Source organism: Anas acuta, unplaced genomic scaffold (assembly GCF_963932015.1).
Source record: "Anas acuta unplaced genomic scaffold, bAnaAcu1.1 SCAFFOLD_114, whole genome shotgun sequence".
Lineage (NCBI taxonomy): Eukaryota > Metazoa > Chordata > Aves > Anseriformes > Anatidae > Anas > Anas acuta.
The window spans coordinates 118,407-129,826 of record NW_027076137.1 but is presented as its reverse complement, the minus strand read 5'-3'; positions in this window follow the sequence as shown (position 1 = coordinate 129,826).

Below are 11,420 nucleotides of genomic sequence, written 5' to 3'. Positions count from 1 at the left end.
GGTTTTAAATGTTTTAGTAAACAAACACAATGTTATTTCATTAATTTGTAAACAAAACATGAAGATAAAGAGTAGATACACCTTGTGCAATGCACACTCTATAAATGAAACAGTATGTACTGAAACTTGCAAGTGATGGAGATAAAAGGTTGCCCAGCAGTTACTGCTGCATCTTTAAAAAGAAAAAAAGAAAAAAATTTTTCTTTGGGAAAGACTGTACAGTAATTAAAGAACACACATCCTTACTTTGGGATTTTTTCCAAATCAAAAAGAAGACTTTACTGGAATTGAAATAAAAGTAAGCTGAGCAAAGCAACTATTTTGTACAGTTTATGACTCTTACACAAATGTGTGTGACAGCAATGTATTTACATTCGTGCTTCAAGCTTTTGCCACTGCATCTGTGTTTGCCTTGATTGGAGTGCCTCTTCAGACCTCTGCATATCCCACAGGTCCTTTTAGATGTAAACAGTTTAATTCACTGGTATTTTAATACATTTATTGTATAGGGAGTAAGGAAACTGCTTTTCAGGAAACCAGATTCAAATTGGGTTAACCTAATATATCACAAGTTTAATTTTGCTAATCGGATTAATTTTCTATTTGCCATTAATATCCTTCTTCTCCAGTTACATAGTTACAGGAAGAAAAAAAAAAAAAAAAACACCATACTTTTTATCGAATTTGTTGTTTTTAAACAAGAGCCTGCATGCTGCTTTCAGGCTATCACGTTTAGTATAGCTTTACATAAGTATTTCCTTATATTTGCAATCTTTTCCATAATTTGAGGGTTTGGGTGAGCAAGAGAGTCTCTTTATTCATTTGGTATGAACCAGAGAGGTCTTTGCCTCAGCACATCGCCAATAAACCGATGAAACAAACTTCTTTCTGGTGATTAGCTTCTCTCCCTGGCCTGTAGGTGGGTGTGTTTAACAGAAGGAAGGAGTAGGAATGCGCCTGTCAGCCTGCCTTTGCAGCTAATTAGCTCAGCATACAGCAAAGATAAGCAGTCCGGGGAGGTGGACCCTGCGGAGGGTCGTGGGGTTTGAGGCAATGCCTGATTGGGAGACGTGGGGAGATTCCTCAGGAATCCAGCGCATCAATGAGCTGCGGAAAGTTGGTACAGGACTTGCCTGACTCAGGCATGAGGGCAGCTTGTGGCTGCTTTCTGGAAAAGCAGAGCAGAGATGGACAGAACCTTGGAGTCTCTGCAACTTGTAATTGCCCAAGTTCTGCCTCATCGAGACCCTGCCCTGGTTTTTAAAGACTGTAAGTACCAAAGATAATGATTTTATTTCCCTGATAGTGAGTGTATTTAATTCAAATGTCTGTTGTACCCAACAAATTAAGAGAGAGAAGTAATTAACATGCTTGTACATGTATTCGTGTGCATACCACAAACTATCATTATTTTATCTTGCCTATTTGAAGGCAGTGTTGCTGCTTATTTTTTAAGTTTGCATTTCAGAAAACTGATTCACAACTTTTACCTAGGATATTTAATTACATTCTAATAACATGGTAAAAACTTTACTGCTTGACAATTTTGGAAAACTTTATGCCAACTCTCTTTCTGTGGTTAGTTTGTCCTATAAATTACCTTTCTTGACTGTAGTACTGCAAAATATCAAATATTGCAATCTTAAAACATAAGATGTTTTCCTGCAAGTATATGGAATGTGATTTCTCTCCCCCCCCCCCCATATCAGACTTGACTATGGATGCACTTTTTAAACCTGGCCAAAACACTTATTTATTCTCTCTTTCTCTCTCATTTTACAAACTATCCCTTGTGAAATGTTCTGAAGTACCTTTCAGTAGATGGCACATAATAAACTGGCCTGATGCATCCCTTGAAACAGAGTTCAATGCAACTCACATCACGGAAATAAGAGTATTTAAATTTGAATTTATGATTTGAGTGGGGCTATGCATGGAACAAAGTGCTATTTAATTAGTAATTTCTTAGAAAATACATCCACAGATTTCATACAATGGAAAAAACCCTCTTCAACAGATCAAATGAAACAATAGTTAAATTCCATTGTTCTCAGTTTTCTTCACAGGTGAATGAGATCTCTTGATGTCATGCCCCCAAATCCGGTCCTACATAAACAATTTGATTGTAAAATTAGTATTTTGCTGGGTGTCATTTCAGTCTGAATCACCTAGTCAATCATTTAACATGCAAACAATGCTGGAACAATGTTAGATTTTTAGAAGGGAGTTTTATTTATTTATTTATTTAACATTCACTTCTAATTGTAATCTCCCGTGTGACCTGAGGCACACTGCAGAGACATTTATTTAATCTCCACTTCATTCTTTTGTCAACAGCTGTTAGAGTTAATAAAATCAGTCTCATACAGTCAACTGTTGCCTTCTAAACTTGCTGTAAAAGGAATAAAGACTTAAAGACATGGCTAGTGATGGACCTAGGGGAAAAACCCATGTACATCTGCATTAAACAACTCCACTTGCCAGATTCTTATGCTCATAGCCACACTGAAAAGTCAGAGGCTGACCCAGTAGTTCCCTGGAACTAAGTTGGATTTACTCTTGTAGAAGGATGCTACTCTTGTGTGAATGTAGCATAAGGATCTGTCCCAGAGCTTAGGAGTCTGACATCTGTTTCTCAGGCCATCCTGCAGGAGGTTTGTATGCTGCTGGGTAGGTTTGTATTACTGTTGCAGTCTTGGGACCTCGTGGAGCAGTCTGTGAATGTACACACATCACAGGAACAAAGAATTTGATCGGGGTGCAGTGTGGGGGGTGGGCTCAAGGAGAGGGGCATTCCCTTTCATAAGTTTCCACTGGTAACCAGTTCCTGCAGGTCTACTGACAAGGCTTTTATTGAAAGTGTATGTACAAGCTGCTTGGACAATGCATTTGTGACCACCCACAGATCTAAGGGAGGGAGAGATGATTAAATAGAAACAAAAGTGCGAGTGGATTCGAGTAGTTTTTTTTTTTTTTTTCTACTTTAGATTTTCTGAGGTATGAAAAGAATTTTGAAGGCATTCTAATATAAATTTAACCTATACAGGCTTGAAGTTGCTGTGAGTGTGTGCCACTAATTCTGACTGGTGACAGACATTCATAGTGCTTTGTCTGTAAGTCAGATGAGAATTTACATGCATTCTTTTTATCTTCAGCAAAAAGTCATCTTTAGATCTAGGTGGTGTCCATCTCTGACTTTTAATCAGATTTAAATACAGCAAGCAAGTATTAGACTAGAAAGAACATAGTGTCTCATGTTTCCCCATGGGACCACGTCCACATCTCTTACAAACGCATTACTTTCAGACCTTATTGGAAAGAACAAAGTAAGAATGAAGTCCATTCAGGATCTACTTTGTTGCAGCAGCATCTACCCTTTTCACAATGTGGTGTGACTCAGTATGTCAACAGGACTGAGTTTTGCTAGGGCAAGATGTCAGAGCAAGTCTGCTCATCACTGCTCAGCACCACATACACTTTTTGTTCCCATTCCAACCTAGAGGTCTTGGCTTGCACTGTCCCAACACTTTGTTCTGTTGGGAATGTCTCACAGAGGGCTTTCTTCAACAGCAGCAGGGAGAGACAAGATGTTCAAAAGTCCCTGCCCTCCTGGGTGCAGCTTGCAGGAGCAAATACAGTGAGTGGTGCTGTGCCTGCTGCAGCAGTGCTCCTTCTGGGCTAGCATCTGCCCAGCAGAGGCAGAGATGATGGGATTTGGGAAAGATGCAAGATCATGGCTAGGTGCCCTGGCAACAAGACAGCAGGGATAATCTGTTTCTCACAAGTTCCTCCCTGCCATGAGAATGCTTTATCCTTATAGTGGTAGACAATCTTTGGCAGAGAGCAGGGGTCTGAGCAAGGCCCCGTGGTGCAGGCCTGTCACCAGCCCACCGATGGGGGACGGGGAACAGTGGGCTGCAGAGGGGCTGGCAGCTCCAGCAAGAATGGGACAGGCAAAGACATGGAGGAGGAAGGCAAGAAGAAGGAGCCCAGTGCTCAACTCATGCTACTGCAAGAGTGTTTGCTTTTTGGTGTGTGTGTTTGCCTGAACTGTGTGCTGTATGTAGCTTCCATCCCAGATAACATGATAAAAAGATAATGCTTTCTACCATGCAGACCTAATTAACCCCAGCACTGGTCTAATCCATATGCTGACCTTATTACGACTTCGTTTTCATATCAAAAAATATTATGGTATCAGGTAGGAGTTACGATAAAGCTTGGAAAAAAGCTAAGTACTTCCAGAAAGTCTTTTTAAGCCCTGACTTGAATTTATGGTTCCTAGCTGGATTGCTACTTGGTTGGTTTGTGAACATTTAGCAAAGTGATTTTACATCAGCTGAACAGCACTGTGTCTCCATTTCTTTTTACTGGTAGCAACAAATCGCACATTTTCCTTTGCACGTTTTGCCAGCAAAGATTTCAGGTCAGCAATAGATGGACAGGTTAGACTGTAGAGTTTTTAATAAGAAAGTATGTTAACTTATGGGGATCTGCCCATAATTTTTGGTAGAATCAGCCCAGCTCACTTTTCTTCATTTAACATTGAAATAGATTTGTCAGTGGGTACCATACTAGCTCTCTGATACAAGCTGTTAAATTGAAGTGCACTATAGCCAGAGTAAGTCAGTTGCCTTGGAGAAATATTACAAGATTAAAAGTTTTATCAAACAAACAGTCTTTTCCTTTCTAGATTAATGTTATTATTACTATACTATTCCTGTGCGAATCAGTTATACTTCTGATTATCACAAGAGATTGACCAATTTATAATTCTTTATTGCTATATTCAGATGCTGAAATTATACCAAAGTTCTTATCATTTTCCCATGTAATGCTACATAAGAATGTAGACCAAGCCAAGCTGTTCGGCAATGATTAACAGTTGTCTTCAGACTATCAGCTTAAAAACACCTGACTTTAGTATGTTTACTCATTCTGTTCCAAGTGATAACCTGCTTACTCAATTCATAACGCTGCAGGGATTGACTTTTTGCCTCAGTCCAACGGTGGTGTCAGTGAAACCCTCCCAGTCTCTACCCTTCCTTTCCCTAGCTGCATCTAAATCTGCTGTGACTACAAACATACCAATGGTTCACAAAGCCTACACCATTCTCTGAGCTGCTTGCCTCCAACATCTTCTTCTTTCTTCCTTTACTTGGTAACACGTTCAGAATGGCTCTTGAGGAGGCCATCCAGTTCATTTATTTAATTTTATTTTGTTCTTTTTCCAAATCCTTGAAGTCTAGGAACTGTCAGTCAGTGCTGGATTTAAGGTAGTCATTGCCAATTAAAGATGTTGCTTCTCACAAGTGGAATCTCACCCCACAATCAGATCTTCTTTTCCTGAAACAACATCTTGCTACTTTTTGTGCTTTTTAAGGGTTTTAGACAGAATCACCTAGTAGTCCACTGCTAGATCAGCTCACTCATATAGCATCCAAATCCATCATGGAGAAGGAAAAATGCCCCTGAAGTCCTCTCAGCATATTGTTGGTGTCCCAGTACATGATACTTAATAATGTTTTTATATATATTTAACAATATACCTAATTTCATTAGGTTTAGTAAGGATATGGGGCTTTTTATTTTTGTACATAAACATGGAGAACAGAATAGTATAGCATATGGACCAGAATATCCTAACAAAATCACTGCTAACATGCTAATACATAACATAATATATATGATAAATGCATAGTAAGATCATGGGAAAATTAATTGATATTGCCTACTCACATTTGTACCTTTTTTTTCCTAAAGCTATTATTTATATGTTTAAAAATATGCAAAATAAATCAAAAGAGAAGCAATAAAACCTTCCCTCAAAACAGCTGGATCCCACTCCAGTTGCTGCCTTTTTTTTTTTTTTTTTCTAGAGATTTAAACAGTATCTCTTTGCTAGCCTGAGCCCAATTTAACAGCTTCCCTAAGATGTATGCATTAAGTTACAAGCCTTAATAGGCTGCAGCTGGGGAAGGGTGCACTTGTAACTTATGAACTTTGTTTAAACGATATAGTTTTACTGATTATGTGCCATGGCTTGATTTAAGACATGTAAGGGAACTTTACTAGCCTCTCACTGAAGAATCTTCTTTAATAGATTTCATATTACATATTTCTTTCATTCAAAAAGCTTGTATTTTTCTTCTGCATTCACGTATTAAATTAAATCCACGAAGGCAGTTAAAAGGACTTTTAGAAACAGCTGTTTTAAGTTTTAAAATGACAAAGTAGGTGGTTATCTTGTGTGTGTGTTCTTTATACTCCACTCTCTCGGCAGTGAGACGTTGTCAAGTATATGACTCCATTCCACTTCAGTGGCAGAGTCACTTGGCTCCCACTCCGATTTGCCCTTCCAGTCTTGGCCAAAACACCCCCCTCCCAGTTGGCCAGCCTCCTGTTTATGGCATTGTTTGTTTGCCTTGGCTGAGGTGAATGCCTAGCCAGTATTTTTAGCAGTAATTCACAGAAACCTGGTGCTATTTTTCTTCTGGCATCAATGCAGTGCAAACTTACTGACATAATCCAAGTTGGAGAGTTCTGTTTCCCACTTAGAATGATATTTAATTTGACTCACAGACTTCCTTGAGCAGAGGCAAGACAGTTGCTACTGAAAGGTGAGAAATTGTCTGGAAAACAATGTTGTGTTATAATAAATGTGTTATCATTTAATCCTCTTTCAAACACAGTTCACATCAAACTGTATTTCTGAACTCTCAAAAGAGCTCAGGGTTCATTTAGGGTAAATGCAGCTGTATAACCCACATATTTGTTGTTCCACAGAACTCGCAGCCTGTCCTAAATTCAAATATATATATATATATAAATAAATAAATAATAAAAAGTCCTTAGAGTCTAGGAAAACTTCAAGAACTCTACCAGGATTTGCACTTGGGGACAGCTTCATTTGGTACAATGCTCAGCCCCTGGGCAAGAGGCTTTTCCAGCTGAGTAAGAAGCAAAGTAGAGAAGAAAAATCATCTTCTCACCTCGTAACTAGGCATTACAGCCAGCATCAAATAGACTGTTGTGGAACCATTAATATTCACAGATGGGAGAGTACTAAAGGAGGGTATATGGAATTCTTGCTCTTGAACTTGGTGATGCACGTACTACTATGAAACTCTAACTGAGAAAGATCTGAGGTATAAAGTGGATAAAATATTGTCTGAATGGGGTCTTGGCATTGCCTACAACAAAATCAATACTGTTAACTAATTCAGCAACTGACAGTGTACAAAATAAATTGTTTTAAAGCATGGATGATTTAATCCTGAAGAAAATTGTTTGTCGTTGCATACAAATACTATAAGCATTATCTTAAAAACTCAACCACATCATAGGCATCTTTCAAAATACGAAAGTCAATTACAATGAGAATGTCCTTTCAAAATGAGACGTAAATTACAGTATTTTGCTGCATTAAACCATGAATCTTGTTGTTTCATTTATGTACTTCTGAAAATTCTCATTGTTTTCCATACTGCATTTTTAGACTTAAGCCAGTTGGATGCCAAATACTGATATACAGCATAGAGACTGAACAACATTCTGCCTAGAATGTTTAGAAATGAAGGCAAACAATGCATGTGATTGCAGGAAAAATGAATATTGAGAGATCTTAATACAACATTAGTAATCATCATATTAGTAATCATTAGTTACTACCTTAGAATAGTAACTTAGTATATTTGATTGTGCATCTGATCATATGTATACATTTTTCACATCTTCCTAAACTACTACAAATCCATGTGATACATAATGAAGGAAAAAAAAAATAATAGTGGCTGTAGTGGCTGTTAGGCATAAATAAAATCTTTTTTTTTTTTTTTTTTAGTAGAGAACTGTTTTCACACACACCGAATTTTTACAAGTTTAGCTGAAATTGTTTTAATTATATATTTGAGATTGATATGCTGTTTTAATTTAATGATGATAAACATACTGATTCAAGCTAAACAGTTGAGTAAAATAAAATTAATTAAATCAAAACATAAAGAATTCTTGGGGAAAAAAAAGTTTGAGGCTTTGATATCATGGCTGCATTCTGTAGTTTAACCTGATGCATCTTCATGTTCATCACTGTTTTGAGGTGCTAGTTTTGGCTAGGATTGAAAAAATCACAGCAAAAACTGCAGTGATAATTTGATGCTGCCACTACATACATACCACCAAGTATTTCCTGCTACCATCCTCACAGCTAAGCCAGGTTTTATGTTTATCCAATTCAGTACAAACCCAGGCACTTTTAATTACTTAATTACAGAGATATCCAGCTGCACTGTGGGATAGGCACATAGCTTTCATTTGACAGAAATTCTAAACAGAATAAAAATGATGCTGCTCAGCTACTGTTTCTGTGTTAGTCATACACGTATTAGTTTAATCTGTAGCAGCTACTCACTGCTTACTAGTCCTCTGGTAAAATATTGCTTTATCTGTAAAATTTGAGACAGCTTAAAGCATGTTTCAGGATTTCAGGAAAAGAAGGGAAATATATTTCTGTTGGTGTATTGCAGTGAAAGTAGATACCTCTCTATAGCTCTAAAAAGTCTTTTGAATATTAGTTTTCAGAGTGGAAACTTTCAGCCAAGTGAGAGATGCAGGCTGTCTAAATGCTGAATTACCATTGAAAGGACTCATGAACAAGAATGGAAATTAAAACAGAAATTTTACACTCTGAACTCTTAATTTCTGTAAAACTAACAACAGAAGAGAAGCAAGGATCAGACACACAGAAATTTAGGTCACTTATTGCTATCATTGGTACTAAACAGTTTAAATACCTGTTTCTTTTATAGACCACTATACCAGTATAATTTCCTCTTGGTAAGCAAAAGCACGCATGATATTTATGGGTAGTTTCCCCTCCATCAATGAGGGGCATAGGATACTAAAATCTAGGGACTTGGACTGGACAAAAAATGATCATGCTTGGGATTTCCCTGTGCAGCTTTGCCAATTGCATTGTACATCTTCTTAGAAGACTCAGCAGTTTATTACCTACAGAATAATCGATCTCATCATGATGTGGGAGAAATCAAGCTTTATTAAAATTTATTTATTTATTGTTTTACCAAAAGTTGTATCATACAGGCTGAATGATGAGACCAGAAAGAGTACTGTGGGTTACCTACACCACCAAATTCATTATTCCTGTGGACTTTGCATTATTGTTTTTAAGGACTGCACTCTTGGACAACAGTTGTTTCAAAAAACAAAGCACTTTATGGAAACATCCTAAATCAGTGATATTCTTAAAGCTGATACTTTCTGTTGCTATCTATTTCAATACCAGTAAAGGACTGAATGTCACCAATACCATTCTCACACTGAAGCAACAGCTCCTACTGAATTGTCATGTTTAAACTTGGAAATTTTACATTCATGAATTTTATGTTCAAATATCAGTTTTCACTTAATGGGTTTAAAATTAGATTGTTACCCAATGTGTGCATGCTCTGTGGAGCAGAAGGTCTCATAAAAAAGAAAAAAAAGAAGAAAAAAAAAAACACTCAGATGTTTACATCAGTGAGGTATTCAGCCAGAGACCAGTTTCTGAAGGTGGATTACCATTTGGAGTCCATACTGGTAGCAGTTTCCCTGGCTAGTAGACCAGTTTTTCTCCCACATTCATCATCATTTAGAAAAGCAGAAGTCAGTTTCTGTGGTTAAGAGTTCCTCAATATTTCAGTTTTTTCTCACAGCTGCACTGAGACAGTGGTTATCCCAACATGTTTCCTGTTACAAATACAAAATTTATTCAGATAGCTTTCTTCTTTACGGTGAAGCAATATTCCAATGCCATGAGAGTTCTGCAGCTTTAAATGCCCACAATGCCAGAACTGGTAGGAGCCAACACTGCTGCTGCATCCGTGACACCATCCAGTGGCAGACAGCAGTGTGCTCCAAACACCCTGCCTCGCCTCCCCAGAGCTCAGACCACGCCACCCGCACTTCCTTATGGCTTGAGCACAGCAAAAAGGGAACTGGTGATGACCACACTCTGTGTGTCTCCCCTTGTCATGGCTAAATGCCAAGAAAAGCTGTTGTCTGTGAGAGCAGTGCAGCTGCCAGAAGTCAGGAAACAGGCGGTGACAATGTTGGAGCTCACATTGCTCACCCTGCAGCAAACAGAGCAATGCCCTGTCCATAGATTGCATGTGAGCTACCACCAGGGTGACACTGTCTCAAAATGGATCACTTCTACATTATTCCACTACTAACAAGGTCAGACGAGATGAAGAAAGAGGAAAATTATACATGTATGAGGAAAATTATCTCTGCCACTGATTCCTGTATGCACTAATACTTGATACTGAACCGGTATCAGTACTCTGAAGGACCCATACTGCTGCCTAGGGCTTCCATACTTCCACTGGAAGGTCCAAATTAAGAAACATACTTCTTACCTTCTGAATTTAAATTTTCAAGTGAGAAATGATGAACATCATACACAGCTGGTTTTTTTTTGTTTGTTTGGTCATTTGTTTGTTTTTGCATAGTGTTGTGGTTTAACCTATCAGGCAGCTAAGCACCATGCAGCCATTTGCTTACCCTCCTCCCTCCCTCTGTGGGATGGGGGAGAGAATCAGGAAAAAGAAAAAAAAAAAAAAAAAAAAAAGGAAAGAAAGCCTGTAGGTTGAGATAAAGACAGTTTATTTGGAGAGAGGAAAAAAAAAAAAAAAGAAGAAGAAAAAAAAGGAAAATAATAATAATGATGATAAGAGTATTAATACCACTAATGTGTACAAAACAAGTGATGCACAATACAATTGCTCACCACCTGCTGAACGATGCCCAGAAAGAAAGAAAATTATCTCTAAGCTACACATGGCTCTGTAAAAGGAGTCTAGATAAACTATACTAAAATTCTTTTTGAGTCCAAGCTGAAAAGTGTTGAGAAAACCCCAACACAGAACGTAAAACTTTGGAGTACTGGCTCAATAGTCATGATGTCAATTGGATTTCTGGTTTTCACATTTCTATTTTCACATTAGCCTGCAACTATTATCATCATAATATACAACACCTTTTTTTCCAGCTACTTCATAAAGTTTTGCATTAAAAGTCAGCTGCTTTCCTTGCATGACCATGTGTTTTTGTTTTTGTTTTTGTTTTGGTTTTTTTTGAGAATGGAAAAGAGGAATCTGAGTATAACATTTTCTCATGTTTGAAAGTGAGCAGCTTAATGGCTGCTGTGATATCAAAGTTCCAACACATTGACTTAATAGTACAATATTGCTGACCTGCAATTTATGTACTACAGTAGCCTGCAATCCCAGAAAGTCCAAAATTGCCACAAAATCATATTTTTCACACCAGCAGAGATAATCACAGACATTTTATTATCAATAATAAATGTATCAAGCTCATATGTCTGCATTTCTTGTGTAACACAGAAAACACTAAGA